Raw genomic sequence first — 24,530 nt, 5'->3', positions numbered from 1 at the left:
GGAAATTTCATGGTGATATATATTACTTTAAATGTTTACCCTATTCACCTGTAGTGTCTCGCCTTAACAGACTTTAACTTTGTATAACTTTGTTATAGTAGAAATTCAAATAACAAGTTACTACTGCCATACTGTTTTAAAACCCAATTTAAAGTAATGACCCAATATTAGAGAAAAGATACTCAACTTGCGCAAAAAGCGTGCACAAAATGGCGACTGAAGTGGAATCATGCTTAAAGAATGCCCGCACTGAGCGCTGCGTATCCAAACACCTCGGCTGGCAGATTGTGCAAACATCTGCCTCATCCGCTCGGAGGCAATGCAAAACTATAAATTCTAAACAATTATAGGGCTCGATTAATGTTGGGTTGTTTGTGGACTGAGAGTGCCTGCTGCATCTCGGTCTCCACCTGTCATTCATGATATATACGATGAGGTTTAGGTGTGAACAGGAACATGTAAATCAAAATTTAAGCTAGCGGCAAAACACTTGCTAGTCTACACAAACATACCTAAACCAACATGCATGTGCGCATGCATGCTCACACACACTAACATGTCACAAAGACCATGCCTTTAAGACACTCTATAAATAAGACAAAGGCAAGGGTTATTGGAAAAAAGTGCTCAAATTTTCCATAAAACATTCTCCTGATTTTTCCAAAGATGATGTTCCACATCAAGGAATCTACAACATGACAATCTGTCAGTGGTATTAACAGTTTAACTGTTTTCCATGTTTGCTGTAAGGGCCCAGAGGTGCTGGTGGCTCAGGATGGGACATGCACTCCTGTCTTCCTCCGAGTGGGTGAAAAGGTGATTTTTTTTTTTTTTTTTTACCATGGTGTTTCATGTGGTTGTACCTTTAGCAACAATAAATGCTTCATTTAGGAGCTTGTTTACATGTCAAATATAATGAAGAGCAAGACAGGACTAAAAAAAAATGTTCCTGGGAAACAACTTGTAATAATAATCCAATTATTCTATGACAGCCACAATTTTAAACCTATGACGACATCACCAGAGGGTAGAAATCAGCGGTTTACCTGAATGAAGTGTGCTTTGTTTGGAAATGGGTTGAGTTTGCAGGCAACACCTCTTATTAATGTACTTTTGCATTTGCATGACATAATTGTTATTGGCAGATTTGTTTCTCTATTAGTCAAGTCATCTTCATTTATATAGAGCTTTTAACAATGTAGATTGTTTCAAAGCAGCTTTACAGAGATAAACGTATAATTTAAGGTAACAGATTGTTACCTTATGTTGATGTTTCCTAATGAGATCTCCTAATGGTAGCATGTACAGAGTGAACAGCAGCGGTCCTAGTACTGAGCCTTGTGGTACGCCATACCACAACCAACCAAACCAAATTCTTACCAAACCAAATTCTAAGAATCCTTGAATTCTAACTCCTGTTTTAGCAACTGTGTTAAATGCATATCATCATTACTGAAATTAAACTCCAAATGTCATAACAAATTATCAATGGAATGGCAAAAAGTTCTAATTCAGTTTGTTCCCTTTCGAAAGCTACAATCGATGCTGCGCTGCTCAGCGCATTGGGAACATATTTTATCATGACCAGCTGTGAATATTGTGTATAACACGTCAATGAAATTGACCCGGAGGTAATATAGCCTCGGTCGGTGACGTCATCGGCGCGCCCCCGCGACACGAGGCTATAAGTAGATGAGCCACAGGTCTTTTGTCTTCAGACCATTACTGTGCAGTGTGTGCGTCAAAAACTCTCTCTCTACCTTCATTCTAAAACAGATCTGTTGCTAGGAGTTAGTTTACTACAGGCAGTGTGCAGAATTTTCTTTTTTTTTTCTCATTTCTAAAAATCTTTTTCTCTCTACGTTACATCATAGAGTTTAAAAAGTAAAAAAAGAGGTGAAATGAGTCAGCAAAGCAATAAGCGCTGTGTTCCTCCATGCTCCCGTCCCATGTCTGAGCTGGATACACACGACTATTGCTTTGTTTGTTTGGGGGAAGAGCACGCGGTACAGGCTATAGAGAAGGGCGGGTGTGAGCAGTGCGATCAGCTCACAGTTAAGATGCTCCGCACCCGCCTGAACTATTTCCAGTCCGCACCCGCATTACCAACGTGGGGCTCTCGTATGGATTTGTATGACGAGCAAGAGACGGGTCCGTCCCTTTCGCTTGCTGCGTCACCAAATCCTAACATCCCTTCTCGTGATACCGAAGCGTGCTCCGGTGCTTCTTCGGCTCGCGAGGGGGATGATATATCTCTTGGTTCAGGTAGCGAGCTGCCAGCCTCTGAGCATTCAATTGCTAGAGGTGGTGACTCGCGCGGTGGCCAGGTTACAGCTTGACTGGCCACGCGACCAAGAGACCCCCAAACCCAGTAAGCTTGAGGATAGGTTTCTGTCCGGTGGCAGGGGGGAGAGAACATTACATCAGTCTCTCCCCTTTTTCGAGGACCTTCATGACGAGCTGTCTAAGTCATGGAGTAAACCATATACTTCTCGTGTTTTTGTGCCCTCGACATCGACTTTTTCGACTATCGTGGGTGCGAAAGCACGGGGGTATACGGAGATGCCTCGGGTTGAATAGACGCTCGCGGGCTATCTCTCACCCGAGTCTGCATCTTCGTTAAAGAAACCTACCCTCCCCACTAAACCCTGTCGTGTAACATCATCTTTAGTGGGAAAAGCTTATCAAGCTGCAGGTCAGGCTGGTGCTGCGCTGCACACTATGGCAGTGTTACAGGCGTACCAGGCTGACCTGTTGAAGGATTTGAGTGCGGGCAGTACGATCGACGAGGAAGCATTTTCTGAGCTTCGTCGTGCCACAGATCTGTCTCTCCGTGCGACCAAGCAGACGGCCCGTGCCATCGGCCGTTCTATGTCTGCTTTAGTCAGCACGGAGAGGCATCTGTGGCTTAATCTGACAGGGATTAAAGAGAAAGATCGACTATTTCTTATCGACTCTCCTATTTCTCCATCTGGGCTGTTTGGTGACTCGGTTAACACCGTTGTCACACGCTTTAAGGAAGTTAAGAAACACGAGGAAGCGTTCGGTCAGTTTCTTCCTCGCCGCACTCAAGGGGAGGGGCCGTATGCCACCCAGCCCCGCCCCGGTCCTTCAAAACCCAGGGAGGTTAGAAAGCAGAGCGTAGCGGACCGTGCTCCCCCTCGCAGGGATTGGGGACAGGTTCGCCGCGCTCAGCAACCTCCCAAGCGAGACCTCAGGACTATTATTAATAAAAAGAGAAATTCCTGATGGTCTTGCGCCCGATCTAGTGGGGGTAGTCCCCCGCGGGATGGGGCGCGTTCAAGACCTTTTCGCCCCTTCCCGCTACCCTCACAAAACCACTCCATCCCCGCCACCTCTCGTGCCTCGGGGGGCAGCGGTTTCCAGCGAAATGTTAGATGTTCCGTCGTTCCCGGCCGTCATTCCGGACACGGAACATCTAACCTCCCCCAAAAGGAAGTATTAAAATTAATACCACTCTCAGAAAGTCTGGCAGCGTGGAAACTTCTGCCAGGCGTTTCTGCGTGGGTATTAAGCACAGTACAGTTAGGATACAGAATCCAATTTATTCGTTGTCCTCCGCGTTTCAACGGCGTGATTGTCACTACCGTGAAACCAGAGCAGATGCATGTACTGTTGCAAGAGCTGCAAACTCTTCTGAGCAAAGAGGCCATAGAACGTGTTCCTCTTCCATAGAGGGAGTCAGGTTATTACAGCAGATACTTCCTAGTACCCAAAAAGGACGGGGGGTTGCGTCCAATCTTAGATCTTCGAGGCTTAAACCGCACAGTCAAAGCACTCAAGTTCAAGATGTTAACCGTCAAGACGGTCGTGTCGCAAATACAACATCACGTTTGGTTCGTCACGATCGATCTGAAGGACGCATATTTTCACATAGAAATATTGCCACAACACAGGAAATTCCTGAGGTTCGCTTTCGGGGGCGGAGCGTACCAATTTCGGGTTCTTCCATTCGGTCTAGCACTGTCACCCCGCACATACACAAAATGCATGGATGCAGCACTGGCTCCATTACGACTCCAGGGCATTCGCATTTTGAATTACATCGACGATTGGTTAATTCTAGCACAATCGCGAGAGATGGCGCTCCAACACAGAGACATCGTGTTAGCTCATCTAGTTTCTCTAGGGCTGAAACTCAACACCAAGAAAAGTGTTCTTTCTCCTGCTCAGAGAACGAATTATCTCGGGATCGTTTGGGATTCGGTTACGATGCAGGCACAAATGTCTCCCGCTCGAATCGAGACCATTCGGCAGACCATGACCAATGTCAAGCTAGGCCAAGTTCGTACTGTTCGTCAGTACCCAAGAATGTTAGGTTTCATGGCCTCAGCATCCAGTACGAAGCCCGCCGCGGGCTTTCTCTGTGGCTCAGACCCCGGTTCCTCGCCTTGGGTCCCACTTTATGGGCGCCGTGTCGTCGCAAACTGCTAACGATGGACGCCTCCCTGACGGGCTGGGGAGCGGTCTTGGATGGCCGTCCAGCTCAAGGGGAATGGGAGGGTCATCAGCTCGATTGGCACATCAATTGCCTCGAGCTGATGGCCATATTTCTGGTTCTGAAATATTTTCTCCAGCAATTGAGGGGCTGTCATGTCCTGGTGCGGGTGGACAACACAGCAGCAGTCTCGTATATAAATCACCAGGGGGGTCTGCGCTCATGCAATTTGAACAGAATAGCGAGGCAGATTTTTCTCTGGGCCCAGGGCAAGTTCCTGTCACTCAGGGCAGTATATATCCCAGGGCATCTGAATGTGGGAGCAGATCTATTGTCCAGACAGACACTACCGACGGGGGAATGGAAACTCCACCCGGAGGTAGTGAAACAGATATGGACCAGATTTTACGAAGCGGAGGTGGACCTCTTCGCCTCCCAGCAGACAGCGCAATGTCCCCTCTACTTCTCTCTGAGTCACCCAGCTCCGTTGGGTCTGGATGCGATGGCGCACTCATGGCCCAAGATGCGCCTGTATGCGTTTCCTCCCGTTTCTCTGCTCCCGGGAGTTCTAGACAGAGTTCGCCAACAAGGGTCTTGCCTCTTACTGATAGCGCCGCGTTGGCCGAACAGGTTATGGTTCTCGGAGATAATGTCTCTCCTCGACAGCTCACCGTGGGCGATTCCGGAGAGGAGGGACCTTCTGTCTCAGGCGGAGGGCACGATATTCCAGCCCAGGCCAGGCCTGTGGAATCTTCACGTTTGGCCCCTGATGGGAACCAATTAAGAGACACTGGGCTTTCGCCGGATGTTATTGAGACCATTCTGAGTGCTAGGGCCTCATCCACTAGGAGAAGTTATGCCATTAAGTGGGGTGTTTTTGAGAGGTGGTGCGTTGAACACAATGTAGATCCAGTTAACTGCCAGATTGCTTCAGTGCTGGATTTCATGCAAGAGAAATTATCAACGGGCATATGTCCTGCCACTCTTAAGGTTTATGTGGCCGCTCTTTCAGCTTGCCACGCCTTAGTTGACGGGGCGCCACTTGGGAGACACCCTCTGCTCTCACGCTTCCTTCGGGGAGCCAGGCGACTGAGGCCTCCAGTAAGAACCAAGATCCCTTCTTGGGACTTAGCTATAGTTCTCGAGGGTCTGGTTGATACCCCCTTTGAACCATTAGAATCAGCGTCTGATAAACTTCTGACTCTAAAAATGGTTTTTCTGATGGCAATAACTTCCTTGAAGAGAATTGGGGATATGCAGACTCTGTCTATCTCTCCATCCTGCTTAGACTTTGCCCCAGGTATGGTGAAAGTGATTTTGCATCCACATCCTGATTACCTGCCTAAGGTTCCATTTTCGGCTGTACATCCTGTCACTCTTGAGGCTTTCTGCTCTCCGCCGTTCTCAACGCCGGAGCAGGAGAGATCTCATAGGCTGTGTCCAGTCCATGCTCTTTAGGCTTACGTCCACCGCACTAGCCAGTGGCGTAAGTCGGAGCAACTGTTCGTCTGTTATGGGGGCAGCAACAGAGGAGGAGCTGCTACCAAGCAGACTATGTCTCATTGGGTCAGGGATGCTATCGCTCTTGCTTATGAGGCGCGCGGCCAAGCTTCGCCTATAGGCCTTAGGGCTCACTCCACCAGGGGGGTCGCCTCTTCTAGTGCTTTGGCAAGGGGGGCCCCTTTACAACATGTTTGTGATGCGGCAGGTTGGTCCTCTCCGCACACATTCATAAGATTTTATAGTTTGGATGTTCATGCCACTCCGGGCTCTCATGTCCTTGAGTCGACATCGCAAGGTAATGTCTAGGCCTTCTTACGTTCTTGTGAAACACACCTGCACAACCGTGGGAGTCCAGACATGTTCAAGCACGGCGGCATGGGTATTCTCGTTCCCAATGCGCTGAGCAGCGCAGCATCGATTGTAGCTTTCGAACGGGAACGTCTCTGGTTACTTAACTGTAACCTTGTTCCCTGAGAAAGCGGAACGAGATGCTGCGCTACTTTGCCGTGCTGAAGATGTCCCAGGACTGCTCTTCAGACAAAATTTCCTGACGTTGCACCTGTGGCTCATCTACTTATAGCCTCGTGTCGCGGGGGCGCGCCGATGACGTCACCGACCGAGGCTATATTACCTCCGGGTCAATTTCATTGACGTGTTATACACAATATTCACAGCTGGTCACAATAAAATATGTTCCCAATGCGCTGAGCAGCGCAGCATCTCGTTCCGCTTTCTCAGGGAACAAGGTTACAGTTAAGTAACCGGAGACGAACTCATCAAACATGCAATTACACACGAAAATAATAAACACCTAGACACTTGAAAAACCGCAAACAGTCAATAAAAACACAGAATTGCTACACTTTGAATTTAGTAGGGTGGCAATCTTAAATGTTTCTTGTTGAAGTGTTAATTTAAGACTGGATATAACGTAATTGTTGTAGTTTGAATAATCCACATGTTTAAATGATGTAAAAACATGAAAGTTTCTTTGACCATGTTATTTTGTTTACTATAAATATATTAAAGTTACATTACATATTAAATTAAACTAATACATCAACACTTATAAAATTTCAATTAATTAATAAAACTACACTATTCAATTACACTAATTCAATTCTGGAATAGCCCACAAATAGACATCCTTCTTTTATGGTGCTTTCATCATCTTTACATTTTTTTTTTGTGATTGTGTGATTGTGATTCACAGAAAATAAATAAATGAATAAATACATAAATACATACGTACATACAGACTAAATGAGGGCAGAACATTTCGAAATGTGAGTGTCTGAAGATTTTTAGTTTAGACTTGTGTAAGATAGCATTTTGGTGGTCCAGGATAAAGGTCGTTCCTTCAAAAAGTGATACTCAAAAAATACTACATAATGCTACAACCATACTGAAGGCAACTTTCATTCGCAGCAAAAAGATACAAATGAGGGCAGCCTATATTATAAACCCCAGTAGTTTATGCTTATGGTTTGATTTATTCTCTCGAGGAGAAATTGATGCTTATGTTGCACATTGTTCAAACAGCAGCCTATAGAAAGGGTTTAGGTTGCTGGTTTTGCCACACTCACAAACCCTTCAAAACTACTTAATTTGAGCATTGCAATCTTACACAGTGCATTGCAAACACTCTTGCTGTGGGGTCTGTCCTGTACATACTTGCACTGACTGTAGGGATTGGATTATTTAAAATTGGAATGGAAAAATGGGATTTTGTAAGATTTCCCAGATTAAATCTCTAAGCATCAGCGCTGCCTCATGCATCTAGAAGCGGTGAGAAAATATGAAGTGTTTAAACATACGAAACTCCAGTTGATGAGATTCGATGCATTGTTTTATAGAAGACTGATGCGGTCAATCAGAGATGTGGTGTAACATTGACCGCCATTGTTGGAAAGTTAAGTTGTTCTAAAAAATACATTAATTACAAGATTATAATTACATCTTCAACAGTATAATTAGACTGCTGTACGAATTACTCCCTATAAAAAGTATTGCATCACTTCTTACAAATTAATTTCTAAATCCCAGTTGAACAATACAAGAGTAGACATGAAACTGCTCTTTTAATTATTTTAAATAAATACTATAAAATTGCTTACATTATTATTGAACTGACCATAATATATTTAAAGAGTGAAGATTACATTAAAAACATACATTTTACAATAAGACGTTACATTTTGATGTTAAATCCACTATTGCTTTATATGGAAATGTTCTAGTCTATACAGTTTTTAATCAGAAGTAACTAATTAAATTACAGAAAAATGAAGAGTAATTCTTTACATTACTTTTTCAAGGGGAAATACAGTAATCAATTACTTAGTAATGCATTACACACAACACTGTTTACCGCACATGCTCTTAAAACAAAGAAAGTATAATGCATTATGAGCAATGTGCACTGCATGCCAAATTGGAAAGCATGTTTAAATTTACCAAACATTTGCAACCAGATTACACTGTGTGGAATACTATATCCTAGAATGCAACGCACTCATGGAGTGATGCATCAATGTTTTAATTCTTAACTAAAGTACCCCTGTAGTCAATCATTTTATCCCTTAAAACTCGACTTTGATTACCAAAATGACATATTTAAACGTTTTTCCTTGAAAAAAAAATATTCATGCCTTAAAATAACTTGAATGTAACTCTACACCCTTGCCTCATTTAATATCCCCGCCTCCACTCACTCACTCAGCTCAGAGATCCACTGGTTGACGATCACATGTTGACATGATTGGTTACAAGGTAGTTTGTGACGTCAGAAACACCAGCGATTTCAAACCGTGTTTTTGAGACTGTCTTTGGTTCACTGCAGTTTTAAGGAGAAAATACTCAGTAATGTCTAACCACATAGACATTACAATCTTTGGTTTTCACCACTGGGAGACTTTAAATAAAATAGGGAGAATTCAAGGTGATTGGGAAACTTTTTGCCATTGAGATGACTTGGAAAAAGTGTCCCAATCAACCTGAATTCACCCCTAAAATAATTGAAGTGTAATATAAATGTATTATGTTGTGTATGTATCTGTATATGTACCATAATACTTCTTCAAATTGCAAATTGCTTCAAATTTTATTGTTGCATACTACATACCGTAAAAAAAAAAAAAAAAAATACATACATACACTATATGTAGTCATTGCAAAATGTATTAGTTTTCTAGTGATTTAAAACTTTCTCAAATGCAACATTATATAATGTCCTGATACTCTGGTACATGATTGTTTGCTCAGTTTTCTGAAAGCAAGCAGGCTGACCGTCCAGGATATAAATCACATTAACATTTGGCAAGGCAGCATAATTAAATGCATTAGCACTGACTAACAGGTACAGCATGTTTGACTGATCTACAGCCAGAACAAACACTTAAAAGGATATAAAGCAAGCTTGTGCTGAAATATCCCCGTTCATTCTGTCGAAATCCTCTAATTGAAAATTATTGATATCTGCAGACTACACCAAATTGCATTGCCCTATGGACTTTCACATAACTGTAGTCTTTCTCTTTATTATGTCTCTGCTTAACTCTGTCTTAAGGTTCTGCACAGTGCGATACCATCCGTTTGCCCAGAGGGAGAAGATTAAGCAAAAAGGAAGTGAAGAAAAGGAGACATTTATGAGCTTTTAAGCAGCTCCCTTCCTGCAAGGCTGATTCGTTGATAGACTTATCTGCCCTGTGTGATAGAAAAGAGGCCATCTTTCAACCCCATAATCTAAGGTAGCATTTATTTGGTGATGACGCATAAGATGGCCAGCTAGCTTAGCGAAGCATGGCTTTCACAATGAACATAATTTGAAAACACGAGAGATGACATGAGCTGTCAGACAGGGTCATCATACCCAAAGATGGGCGTTTTTTGCCTGACATGTCTGCATAATGGATTTAAAGGGTAACTCAACCCCTGGTCCGACCCTGACTCCACCCACTGGCAATATTTGAAAAAATGCTGGAAAAGTGGGCAGAGCCTGGCGGGCTCAAATGCAAAATTCAACTGCAGTAGCCACCATTCAAACTGAGAGGGCAGCACTCAGACGTTTTTACACCATATATTGTAGAATTAAAACCATAGACTGTAAAAAAATATGGAAGTAGTGTCCGTGACTTTCTCTTTCTGACGAGCATTTTTGAAGCCTAAAGTGGGCGGAGCCGGTCGTCGCCATCTTGGCCTCGCGTCACTCTCGGATAACAGAAAATGTGCTAAGAGGCGGGGCGTGGGTGGAGCTGAGGAGCCTGGCTATCTGAAACCACGCCCATCTAGCTCGACGTGATCAAGTCAGCTCAGGCTTGGGAGCTAATGCTATATGCTACTGAGTACTGACAGTACCAAGTCTGCGACTGCACAGGGCCTCGCGCTAAAGTGACAGTTGATGATGTAAAGCCAATTAAAAGTTCCTGTTTTTGCCCATCAGAATATTATGATAGTTGAAAGACATGGCTACAAGTGAGACTGAGTGTGTGACAGTGATTTATGTGTCAGTGAGTCACTCTTTTTCTACAGTCTATGGTCCAGAAATCCATTAGTGCATGTTCACAGAGGAATCTCTCGAACGATACTTGATGACAACGACGGAATCCAAAGGATGTGGGCGAAGTAATGGGTGTATTAAATTGTATGAAATAATCCAGAAAAAAAAGCACAAACACGGCAAGTTCAGCAGCTAAAATGTGTGAAGTGACAGCTAACAGCAGACAAATGGCTAGCATTGACATCAGCGGCAATCCACCTGTCACTCAAGTGGACACACCCTTAATTATGCAGAAATGTAACGCTTAATAAAATTTAAACGGATGAGATATAAAAAAATTCACCCCCCTCACAGTTGTCATGAAGGGCAAAATTAGTATAGACCAAAACCACTTAGAGTACCAGGCTGTAAACATGTTTTTTTTTCTGCTGTAAAGTTGGGCATTTCAACATGGGGGAGATAAAGACTTGACTCACTTTTGACACCAGCCTCAAGTGGCCAGTTGATGAATTGCAGTTTAACTCACTTCCGTGTTGGTTTCAAGAGAGAGACAGGGAGGTTGCCGCTTGATTAAAACACTTTGTCAACAAAGGTACTTGAATCAATAAACAGCATTAATAAAGCCCCAGTCTTACAGATCATTAACTAAAAAAAAAGTTGTTTTAGGGTTTAGTTACTAGAGTTGGGGTACTCGAACTCGGACTCGGACTCGAGTCCGGTCTCGAGTCCAATTTTGAATGGACTCGGACTTGTCACGCACTCGAATGAATTTGTACTCGGACTTGACACGGACTCGGGACATTTTAGACTCGGAAAAATGTCCGAGTCCAGTCGAGTCCGGGCACTGGATGACACAAAACTAAATTTTGTGAATTTTTTTTATTCAAAAACGAAACGAAACAACGTTGTTTCAGCGTTGAGCATTGTAGCCAATCACAGTTAAGTGCATAAACACAGTGGCAAATCAGAGGCGTTTTAGAGTCCGCATGCGAATAATTCGCTCAAAATGTATGTTTAGAATCAGCACGAGCTTTATCCTTTCGCAAATCCCCTCATAAACAACAAAGTCTCTCTAGACGCAATATAAATAAGATATTCACTGTGCAGTGCGGACAACTTCAGTCAGTGTTTATGACGAGAGTTTTAGGGAGAGTGCAGAACGCGGTAAGTGATGGCTTAAAGGGAGCGCTATTGAGAATCTAAATAGTTTTGTTTTTCATACTTCTAGAGGACCAGTGGTTACGTTCACACTGTAAATTATAAATAGTGATAACTGCATTTAAATCTGGGATTGAATCCACTTAATTTTTGTCCTTTGAGTCATGAAATTGCGATGATTTGACACATAGCAACATAAGAACGTGATAACCATAGCAACATTTTGGCGTCTAATAATGTTATCATTGTTGTTGCATTTATACTTTAGTCATAAGTTAACATACTCCTTGCAGAATCTCCAAAATCAATGTTATTTTTATGTTTTTTAATAAGACGGATCATACACATTGTTTCTATTTAGTACTGCCCTGAAAAAGCTTTTTCACATAACAGATGTTTAATAGCCTAAATAAAATACAAACACAAAATAAAGACAAATTACATAGGCTCGATTTTAATATTGTGTCATTACCTGAATGATCCACAACTTTTTTTTTTTTTTTAATGGTTGAGGAAAAATCATCCAGCTCCTGCACATTCTTTGCTTTTCCAGCATCTTCTGCATATTTGACTCCTTACTAGCAGTGACTATGATTGTAAGATCCATACTTTCACACTGGTGACAACTGAGGGACTCATACACAACTATTACAAACCCTGCAAACATTTAGTGATGCACAAGAAGGAAGCATCCATTAAGAGCCAAGAGGTGTAACCTTTTGAACTGGATCATTGATGTAAATTGGTCTTATTTGTTTAAAAATGCATTCATTAATTTAGTCCAACCCTTCAGAGGCAAAATAAGATATTAGCATGTACAACACAATAAGAAAAAATTAAACATCATCATCTTGCTCAAAAGTTTACCCCTGGCTCTTAATGCATCGTGTTGCATTATTAAGCATTACCTTGCAGATTCTAAAAGATGTACAATAAACGTATGACTGTAACTATACATTGCAATCATTTTGTAAGGTTTAAAATATTAATTTAAGAGCTCAGTGTTGAGACCTTTCGCCGGGATTTGATTGACAGGTGATCTGACAAATTATAATGCAGATACACGCCATTTTTGTTCGACAAACAAACCAAATCAGTTAGTAGATTAAAGGCAGTGGACTTGAACTTGAAAAATAGTGTGTATTGATTTCTTTTTTAGAAATTTGTGCTATAACTAGAAGAGATTATCAGTTCACGTGCTGCTTGAACTGAGGCCTACACATTAAAGCACCACAAAACAGTATTTATCGTTTGATTTTCATAAAAATTAAAAAAATTGAAAGCTGAGACTTTATTTCAAACCAAAAGTACCCTGCTCTGTCTTGTCTGTTGGCACATTGTTAGTGTCCTCTTTTCTCCGACCGAGAACATGTGGAGTGAGAGAGGAATGGCTTGTCGGACGTAGCAACAGTAACCAAGAGGGGCGGGTCTTTGTGAAAGGTCAATTTCAAATCATTTAAATCTTTGTGGACTCGGCCGGACTCGACTCGGACTCGGATGTTAAGGACTCGGACTCAAGTCCGACTCGACCCTCTTTGGACTCGGACTTGGACTTGTACTCGGTTGTTAAGGACTTGGACTCGACTCGGACTCGACAAAGGTGGACTCGGACCCAACACTATTAGTTACCCTTTAAACAGGGTCAAATGTAAGTAAATTGAGAGTATAATGCATGCGCATACTGAAATCGATTGCAGATCTTGGGCCGTACACACTGTGAACATACAGCGCTATTCAGTCATGATGTCAATTTGAAGATAATAGAGAAATGAATCTATTCAATTCAGTTCAGTGTTGATTCAGTTTAGCTCACAGTTCATTATGAAACTAGCTTTATTCTGCTATAAGCAGCTCTGCAGAAGGTAACAGTGTCAGTTTAATATCAGTTTTGATGTTGCAGAGTTCATCAATTAAGACATTAATTTGATCAATTCTATAAAGCAGCTCAAAGACAATTTTAATTATACAACTCAATTTAGTCCAAGTTTTGTTGCCAGTGCAGTCAAATTTAGAATATTACTGAGTAATAAAGTGTCCCATTATGCTATTTTGAAGGATCCTAATTGTGTTTTGGGGGTCTCCTACATTAGGTCTACATGCATCCACCCAAGGTCATCATTTTCTCATAATATAAATTGCAGCATAACTTCTTTTGTCTGAAATGGTTTGATAAAAAGATTCAGTCTCTCTTCAGTAACCCTTCCTTTCTGAAAGCCTGCTCTGCTCTGATTGGTCAGATGGCTCAGTCTGTTGTGATTGGATGATGGCTATATCTGAATACACAGTAATACGAACAGCAATAATGGGGCCAGTTTTACAGTATCAACATAACATAACATAACAGATGCACTTTAAAAGTCTTTTAGATCCCAACTAAATTTTGACTCAAAAAATAAAATAAAAAATTCCCAAGTTTTCGGATGACGAACCGGACATCTTTCTAGCATGCCAAAATAAAATGGAAAGGTGTCCTGACGTGAAATGAATAACAACACAACTGGGAAAGCATCATAAGGCGGCGTAAACAAGTATGTGTGTTTGTGAGAGTCAGGTTGGAGAGGTGGAGTGGACCTGGAAGAAATCCAGCTCAACTTGACTTGGCATGTGTTCAGCAATGATGTAATAGACTGGAAAATGCTTGTTGATTTCCTCTAATTCAGCAGGTGAAACATAACCATCATCAGATTCGCCTCACACATACCTTTCTCAATGCTTTCCCCCCTCCGAAAGGGTCTCAACTGTGTGTGCTTAACGCTCATCCCTTTCTGCTCATACCTCACACCCAACATTCACTCCCAGTCCAATCTAAGATGCATGATGATAAGATTAATGATGGAATTGCAATTAAAGGTTCCCCTTTGTACATTCAAGAGGCTTTGACAAGGTTTACATAAGCTATATTGACACATAAGCCATGTTTCCATTCGAACACACTCATCCTGAGTCATTGTGTGTATGTACAACAGTTTACAGAGTTACCAGGTGTATTGTCGCTTACAAACACACTCACCCGCCCTCCTAAAGAAAGGCCCATTCACACTGACAGAGGTGAGCTTTGTTCAGGCCGCTGAAACCACTGCGCCTAATTCTGGTTTTGTGATGAATTACGAATAAAGCTGCAGAGTAAACAGTTTCAAAGTAAAATCGAAACAAAATAAACCCGGCACAATCAGTTATGGTAATGATTAAAGACCGCGCATAGTTTGCCATGATAGATTCGATACTCTCACACATGCATGCATGTGCACACAGCGCTTGTTGAAAGATGCGTAACACCACCCTGAACGCACAAAACACACTCGCATTCGCACACCCACACATACCTGGTTACTAGCAAGGTGTAAACGGTAGTAAGTGCAAATCTGGATTTCTGTTTGAACTGCTAATATTGATTGATTGATGAGCAGCACCTGAACTCCGATTTATTTATCATCCTGGAAAATAATAAATGATTCAAGTGTTTATGAGAACAGATAAAACAGGAGACGTGAACAATGCCCAAGCAAGACGCAGCCCGTTATTGAAAGTGATTATTTGATTAGCTGGCCTATAGAAATAATTTGGAATAGTGTAAAAAAGCAATGAAATGCAGCATTCCTGCATTATTAGTTTAATTTTGGCAAGACTTGACATTTTATATAGAGACTATTTCAATATTAAGACGCTTAATATCTAGTGTGTAGAGTCAGAAATACTGAAAAAAGGTTTTAAAGTAAGCAGCAGTGGAAATAATTGGTTAAATCTCCAGCGTATAATAACACATTTGCCAACAGAAAAAAATGGGGGAAAAATCTAGTGCCAATTTAATAAAGCTAAGCCTGTCACCGGTTGAAAGTGAGTAGAGGTTAATTCGCTCCAGTATGTGACAAAATAGTCAGGGTTACTCTGGAAACCAACAGATGACAAGTACAAACAGATTAGAAAATTCCCAGGTCAGTGTTAACAGAGTTTACTGCCAACTAGAATCATATTTCTACTTATTGAAGTGTTGCAGACACATTATGAAAACAATATATACAAATTAGAAAAAGAAAGAAAGAAAAGGTTAGAAAACTCAAAATATCCCCGCAACATGATACAATAAATTTTTGACTTTTTACAGTACCTCACACAACTAAACGGTTTTGCTTTGGACTGTTAAAAAACAGTATTTCAGTCAATTTAATTTTAATTGTTCAATAATCTATCTATCTGTCTATCTGGTTGACAAAAAGAAAAATAAATGACAATTTGAGCATATATGGATTTCATAAATGAATATATGAAGTCCATATATGCAGCAAAGCAAGTCAGCAAACAATCCTATAAATACAGTAACAATATACAGAAAAACATGCTGGAAACTGTACATTCCTGTACAGTAGTTCACATATAAGTGACTCAAAATATACTGATCTTTTCTTTGGTTTTAATTTTAAACCTCACTGAGCATTTACACAATATAGTCACAGTTGCTCTAAAATGGTCTAATCACACAAAGGCTTGCTTTATGAACATTGCAATGTTTATAGTGTAAATACATGGATAAACTTGCTGGTTGAGCTAACAATTCTGCAAACTATTCCTTGTATGCTTTTTCAACACTTTAACTCCAATACACTTTAAGTTATATATCAAAGTGTATCTTCAGGGTGCGCATTACACAATGACAGGCGTATATATACATGTACTACTATATACGCAACTTGCACATGCAATTTATTGACAGATAAACTGCACGCTCCTATTTCAGTGTTGTTTTAAGTTGTGCATATTTTCAGTGAACGGTTTCCTTTGTACATTCAGTTTAACAGCATTAAAGAGGGTTTGTTCTCATTCAACTGAACTGTGTATGCATTTTAAACATTATGTTCTTCATCATTGCAATACATGCAAGTTAATGAGCACAGTTTTATAGCGCTTGTAATTCAACAGCTCAGGTGAAGCTAACAGTGACACATCCCAGAGATGGACAAAATTACAATTTAAAATCAGTCAGAGCTAGAAACATCTTTATATTTACTGGTAAATCGTAATATTACGGGTAGACTTTCTTTGACCCCCTGGTAATTCACACCCTTCTGGTATTATTTAAAGATACACATGCATTTAATAAATGTCATTAAATATAACGCATGAGTGCATGTGAGAGCATGTGGCTGGTGGCGGTTAGCAGAGCAGTCCAATGCCCAAAATGACACTCAGTTTACACACACACACACACACACACACGCACGCACGCACGCACGCACGCACGCACGCACGCACGCACGCACGCACGCACGCACGCACACACACACACACAAATGTTTTTTATGGGGACTTTCCATAGACATAATGATTTATCCTGTACAAACTGTATGCTATCCCCTAAACGTACCCATCACAGAGAACTTTCTTAATTTTTACATTTTCAAAAAACATCACTTATAATTTATAAGCTGTTTACCAAAAAATGTCTCCACAAGGATTTCAGATAGTGCCATCATTTTGTCCCCATAATGTAGGGTTTACCCGAACCGAACCAAACCAAACACACACACACACACACACACACACACACACAGACACACACACACACACACACACACACACACACACACACACACACACACACACACACACACACACACACACACACACACACACACACACACACTCTCTTATTACTCACATGAGAGGAGTCTGGGCACCATTCAGGCAGAACGCTGTCCTTTATGAAGCAGATCGTAAAGAGAGAGAAAGAGACACGGAGAAGAGTAGTTAAAATGCCTGGAAATCACACATCACTAGAGTAATTGCATTAAGCCACCACTTTCATTGAGGTACAAAATAATGTTTGCCTTTCAATTACAGTGTAATGGCCATGACGGATCATTCCTGAACTCCCAATCATGTTTGTCTTGGATTAAGAATGTTATTATTTCATGTTCAAATCAGTTTTATATGTGATTGTTAGAGAAACTATAGAAATGAGCTGCAAATTCACATCTCAAGGACTATTTAAACAGCTTAAAGAAGCCAAGACACACGCTCACAGTTTCAAACATCTGAAGAGTGCCAAGCGGACGGAAAATAAAAGAAAGCATCACATGTACATTTCAAATGATGTATGCAACTGCATTTACAACTAAACGGAATATATGCAGAACATGTTTCAATTCAAAGTAATACTTTGATAATCTAAATGATAAAAAACTAGATGTTTAAGCTCAAAAATATTATATGAATTTCATATTATATGAAATAAAATAATTATATGAATTATGTCAATCAGAAACAAATTGGTCACTTAATAAAAACACTTAAAAATTTTCATATTTACTCTTATTTATAGATGCTTTTGTAGATACACATGTACATAGTTGTGTGTGTGTGTGTATGCGTGCGTGAGTGAGTGAGTGTGTGTGTGTGTGTGTGTGTGTGTGTGTGTTCGTCTCACAAACACCCGTGCCTACAATGTCGTCAAAATCGGACAGAAAGACACAGACATGACTGTAAATAAATTAAATACAACAATCAGACTAGCACGTTTTTCTTGTTCATCACTAATGTATCACACTGAAGATCATGCATGATTCAAAAGCAAGACTGAGTATTCCTACTCTCATCACTGGTCTCTCTCTCCCTCTCTCTCTCTCTCTCTCTCTCTCCCTCTCTCTCTCTCTCTCTCTCTCTCTCTCTCTCTCTCTCTCTCAAAATAGCCACCTTCAACATGGCACAGAACTGGTGTGACCTAATAGCTGTAAAATGCCAAATAAAACTTATGGACAGCAATTGCCATGTAGCTCTGAGGCCGCGGCCCTCAATGGATCATTGTTATGGGACAATGAGGTCATAGCACAGGCTGACTATTAGACTCGTCCTGCGTTCCACCCTTAATTGGGAAGAAAATTATTAATTGATATTTATGTCAGATGATGTCATGTCTGTATCTATCACCAGGTTCTTCCTCTGAGTTCTCTCTTTTTTACTTTTTACTTTGTGACAAATTCATATTATTATTTGGATGTTGAAGTTCCTCACAAAAAAAACTTAAAAAAACTTCACTGCTCCTATATTTAGCTTTGTTGACAGAAAAAAAAAAGAAATAATTGAACCAATATAGATCTGAAGTTAGTGTATAATAGAAACACATTTTTTTTTAAAGAAATTCATACTATTATTTAACAATTATGCATTAAATCATGCAAAATAAATTATGCAAAAATACATTTTTACATTACAGTAATACATTCTATTTTAAAATATATTAAAATGGAAAACAGTTCATTTAAATTGTAATAATTAATAACAATATTACCGTTTACTGTATTTTTGATTTAAAAAAGAAGCCTATAAGTGAAAATAAAAGACTTATTTAACAAAAAAAGCATGGAGAGGGTAAAATGACCCCCAAAATAAAGACATTAAGCACATTTCTGTGCACATAAATTGCGAGGTGTAAATTACAGAGCCTCAGTAATTTAGCATGATAGCAGTGCGGCACCGCAGCACCAAATAGAAAATTGCTATGCTGGCAAACACTGCAATCAGCATAAAACATATTACTAAAATAATATACCTTATGCGAAATAGCTTGAGTACATAATTATACAATTTGCCTCATTCCACTTTACCTGTACAAGAGGTGAAACAAATCATTTTTCCTCTCTTTGACATTTGTCGCTAAGAAATTCTCAAATGAAATGCTTTGGTTGGCTGCCCGATCCAGGAATGAGATACGCGTGCACTGTATTTCACACAGATTCTTATCATGTGGCAGGTATTAATTAGCCGTGAAGACAGTAAATCAGTTTGTTTTTGTTATGTTTCTCTCTCTCTCTCTCTCTCTCACTCTATCTCTCTCTGCGCTTTACAGTGACAGCTCGCATGAGGCTAAGATATGTCTCTTTATCTATATGTCAGTTTACTGCTGTTCAAGTTTAAATTAACACATTATTACAAAATGACAACTATATCAATATATCAGAAAATGAGTTTATTAAATGATAGTGACTTGACAGAGTATACATCATTTCTGCCCTACTTAAAATAATGTGAACTATATATCTATCTCTATATCTAGGTAGGGACTTTCCATTGACTATTTGTATCTATTTGTTTCCATACACAGCTAATCATATTTTTACCCCCTCTAAGAAATGATTTTGTATGTTTATTGAACAGTTCTCCCCAATGCAGCAGACTTCAGGTTTGGTCGTCACAGTGTAGATTAACCCTGTATAAGCCTTCTGTTTTTGCATATGAACAGATGCATGGGGGGGTTGTTTCTTAGAAAACAACTTGCATCTATGAATGCCAAGTATTTCTCCTTTGATGTAAGATCACCCCCTGCTGTTTAAATGAATTATACTTTTATCAAAAGTGCACATGTATTATTTTCATAGACTGATAATTGGGACTATTTTCAGCCAGTGGTGCGTAAGTCTAAATGCATTCTTTGAATAAGGATACAATATAATCTTTACCAGACAAAAATAAAGTAATTAATTTGTATAATTGTAATATTTTTTGGGGGGGTTTGGATGAACTATTGAGTGTAAAACTGTGGGAAATGAATAACACGAGAGTCCAAACGTTTGAGACCCCTGTAAATCTGGGATTCAAAATCGACTGTAAACCTGGAAATAAAAACAGTATTTGACCAACGTAAAACTATAAATCTTATGACTTAAATGTACATGGACAAATTTAGATTATGCACTATTTCAAATAAGTACATTTTTGTATATTATGGGATCTTGACAGTTAAATGTTCTTGATCTAAAGAGCACCATCCTCTGAAATCATGTTTACATTTTTTATTATTATTAAGATTTTTAAAAGCAAAATAAAAGCTTTTGTTTTACTGGAAGAATTTGACCGAAATGTATTTTTAAATTAATAACATAAGTGTTAATTGTATTTATATTATAATATTATATTGCATGAAGCCAGCATTTAAAAAGAATGAACTGAATTTCCATCTGCTCTGATGTTTTGGGCTGAAGTCTGAGTAGACAAAACAGTGAGAGTCAGGCTGTGCTCACGCTACTGTGTCCAGCCAGGATCCCTGAGATCCTCTCTCTCTCTCTCTCTCTCTCTCTCTCTCTCTCTCTCTCTCTCTCTCTCTCTCTCTCTCTCTCTCTCTCTCCAAATATATAAAATAAAAATAAATAAAAATAAAAATTACATCAAAATAAACATAGCAATACAATCTTCTAATATTTATACCAGTGTCTCTAGGTGTATAGTTTGTAGCTCTGTCCTGCTGGAGGCTCTATGGTCGTGACAGGACCTCACACACCGGCAGCCAGGGTTGAGCTCGCTGGGCTTTCTCCAAGCAGGAGTGGGAGTTTGTCCTTATTTGATTTCTGATGGAAGTCTTTCTGGTGGGTTGTGGAAAGGGGATAGAAAGTGTCCCTAATGTCTGTATAATTGGGGCAGGAAGTCAAAAAGTGTAGCTCTGTTTCCACTTGATTCTCTGAGCAGTGAGGGCACAGTCGCTCTTCCCTCGGCAGCCAGCTCTGTCGGTCTCTATAGTCAGACTGTGTGTGTGTGTGTGTCTGTGTGTGTCTGTGTCTGCCTGTCTGTATAGTCAGACTGTGTTCACTGAGTCTGTACGCTCAGGACTTTCCTCAGTTTAGGGTCGCTCACTTTACTCAGGTATCCTGCCAATTCATATCTTCTGTTCTCTCTATCTCCAATTTACTCTGTTTTTCTGTTGCGTCTGTCCAATGTTTGATGTATTTTTCTTTTTGTGTTTTAATTATTTGTTTTGGTCTGGCTATGTTTTTATTGTCAGTTTGTGATGTCAGCTCTGACACCAATCGGCCGAGGGCGTTTCTCTCTGGCTTCAGCTCTCGGTAGGACAGGGCTTTGTAATGGAGGGTCTGTTCATCGCTATTTTTTAAGTGGGCATGGAATTTAATGGCTCTTTTTTGCGGTCTGCAAAGTCTCTATTGGGTGTTTGTCCCATTTAGTGAACTCTTGGTCTGTGAGTGGACCCCAGACCTCACACCCGTACAGCGTGATGGGTTCGATTACTGTTTTGATGATTTTTAGCCAGATTCTGATTGGGATGTCAATTTGGATATTTATCTTAATTGCGTAAAAAGCTCTCCGTGCCTTTTCTCTCAAGTCGTTAACAGCTTTTTTTTAATTCCCGGTTTTGCTAATGTCCTGCGTGTGTTCGAGGAGCATGTTGTCCAATGTAAAACTATAATGTTGGTCTTGGCGGCTGGGTCTTTTCGGAAAATCATTATTTTTGACTTTTTGGGGTTAACTGCCAGGGCCCAAGACTGACAGAAGTTGTGCAGGAGGTCTAGATGCTGCTGTAGACCCTCTTTCGTGGGAGACAGCAGCACCAGATCATCAGCAAACAGAAGGCACTTGACTTCAGTGTCCAGTAGAGTAAGGCCAGGTGCTGCAGACTGACCCAGAGCCCTCGCTAGCTCATTTATGTAGATATTGAACAGCGTGGGACTTAAGCTGCAGCCCTGTCTCACTCCACGACTCTGAGGGAGAAATTCTGTGTGTTTGTTACCAATTTTAACCGCAAATTTGTTGTTTGTGTACATTGATTTGATGATGTCATATGTTTTTCCTCCGATGCCCCACTGGATCAATTGAAGAAAAAAACCTTCATGCCAAATGGAGTCAAAAGCTTTTTTGAAGTCAACAAAGCATGATAAATTTTTACTTTTGTTTTGGTTGATTTGCTTGTCGATTAAGGTATGGAGAGTGTATATATGGTCTGATGTGCGATATTTTGGTTGGAAGCCGATTTGACATTTGCTCAGGACGTTTCTGTCTCTGAGGAAATGGGCTAGTCTGCCATTTAGGATGTTGCAGAAGAGATTGCCTAGGTTGCTGTTTACACATATACCACGGTAGTTATTAGGGTCAAATCTGTCTCCGTTTTTATGGATTGGGGTAATAAGACCTTTGTTCCAGATGTTGGGGAATATACCTAAACTCAGGATGACGTTGAAGAGCTTGAGAATGGCCAATTTGAATTTGCGGTCTGTGTATTTAATCATTTCATTTAGGATGCCATCAACACCACAGGCTTTTTGCAATCTCAGGGTTTGTATGTTGTCTAATAGTTCGGCTAGTGTAATTGGAGAGTCTAAGGGGTTCTGGTAGTCTTTGATGGTTGATTCTAAAACCCTTAGTTTGTCATATAGGGCATTTTGTTCCTGGTTTTTGTTTATATTACTGAAGAGGTTGGAGAAGTGGTGTATCCAAACATCTCCATTCTGGATGGCTAGTTCTTGATGGTAAGTTTTCTTTAGTGTGTTCCAATGTTTCCAGAAGTGGTTGGATTCTAAGGATTCTTCAATTTCCCTGAGTTGACTTTTTGTGTTTTGTTCTTTTTTCTTTCTTAAAGTATTCATATTGTTTAAGTTTTTCATGATAGAGATGACGGATGTTCTCCTTGTCAGCATCTCTGTGTTTCTGGTTAGATGGGATTCTTAATTCTTTCCAAATTTTTTTTACAGTCGTTGTCAAACCATTTCTCAGTGGCATGTGGTCTTTTTGGTTTTCTTTTTATGGTTTTCAAGTTGGATAATGTTGCTGATACCTCAAATATTCTGTTCAGCTTGTCTACTGCTAGGTTTGTACCTTCACTATTGTGTGGGAAAGGAGTGGCAAGGAATTGATCTAATAGCGCTTGAATTTTCGGTTGTCTAATTGTACTTAGATATGTATCTTTACTGTTTTGTTTCCATCTATACATGTTTCTAAGTGAGCGGAGCAGGGTTTGTTTAGATCCTTCTTGGTTGGGCATTGCTCTGTTTAAGTAGAGGGTTATTTTACTGTGGTCTGATAGTGGGTTTAGTGGGCTGACTGTGAACGCTCTGAGGGAGTTTGGGTTAAGGTCTGTCAGAAAATAGTCGACTGTACTGTTACCGAAGGGTGAGCTGTAGGTGTATCTACCATAGGAATATCCTCGAAGCCTGCCGTTGACTAGGAACAGACCTAGTGTGCGACACAGATGAAGAAGATGTGTTCCGCTTTTGTTTGTTGTTTTATCATAGTTGTGTCTCTGTGCTTGTATAGGTGTGGGGAGGACATCGCCTCCAGGCAGGTGTTTGTCCCCCTGAGAGTCAAGTGTGTCCAGTTCTTCACCTGTTCTGGCATTCAGGTCTCCACAGAGCAGCACACTTCCCTGTGACTGGAAGTAATTAATGTCTACTTCATGAATTTAGAAACTGTCTTCATTACAGTAAAATAGGGAGACTCTACTGGAGGGATATAAGTGGTACACAGGAAGATGTTTTTCTCTGTTGCGGTGACTGTCTTATTAATTTCTAACCATGTGTAGAATTGTCCTGTTTTAACTACTTTGATGGCATGGGCAAGATTTGATCTGTACCAAATAAGCATGCCTCCCGAGTCTCTCCCTTGTGTCACTCCAGGCAGTTTAATGGATGGGATGATGAGTTCTCTCTCTCTGAGATCCTCTCACTTCTCTCTCTCTCTCTGAGATCCTCTCACTTATCTCTCTCTCTCTCTGAGATCCTTTCACTTCTCTCTCTCTCTGAGATCCTCACTTCTCTCTCTCTCTCTGAGATCCTCTCACTTCTCTCTCTCTCTCTCTGAGATCCTCACTTCTCTCTCTCTCTCTGAGATCCTCTCACTTCTCTCTCTCTCTCTGAGATCCTCTCACTTCTCTCTCTCTCTCTCTGAGATCCTCACTTCTCTCTCTCTCTCTCTGAGATCCTCACTTCTCTCTCTCTCTCTCTGAGATCCTCTCACTTATCTCTCTCTCTCTCTCTGAGATCCTCTCACTTATCTCTCTCTCTCTCTGAGATCCTCACTTCTCTCTCTCTCTCTCTGAGATCCTCTCACTTCTCTCTCTCTCTCTGAGATCCTCACTTCTCTCTCTCACTCTGAGATCCTCACTTCTCTCTCTCTCTCTGAGATCCTCTCACTTATCTCTCT

General features: G+C 40.5%; 1 long non-coding RNA gene across 1 annotated transcript in view; it reads right to left on the bottom strand.

Moving 5' to 3' along the window:
- The window catches only part of LOC307002494, a 46,590-nt gene that overhangs the window by 10,858 nt on the left and 11,202 nt on the right, over positions 1 to 24,530 (bottom strand). Inside the window, exon 2 of the long non-coding RNA XR_013798485.1 lies at positions 17,272 to 17,310. This is a non-coding gene — a long non-coding RNA (uncharacterized lncRNA). The remainder of the gene's footprint in view (positions 1 to 17,271; positions 17,311 to 24,530) is intronic.

This window comes from Phoxinus phoxinus (genome assembly GCF_949152265.1).
Source record: "Phoxinus phoxinus genome assembly, chromosome: 8".
Taxonomy (NCBI): domain Eukaryota; kingdom Metazoa; phylum Chordata; class Actinopteri; order Cypriniformes; family Leuciscidae; genus Phoxinus; species Phoxinus phoxinus.
This window is presented reverse-complemented; position numbering and strand designations above follow the sequence as displayed.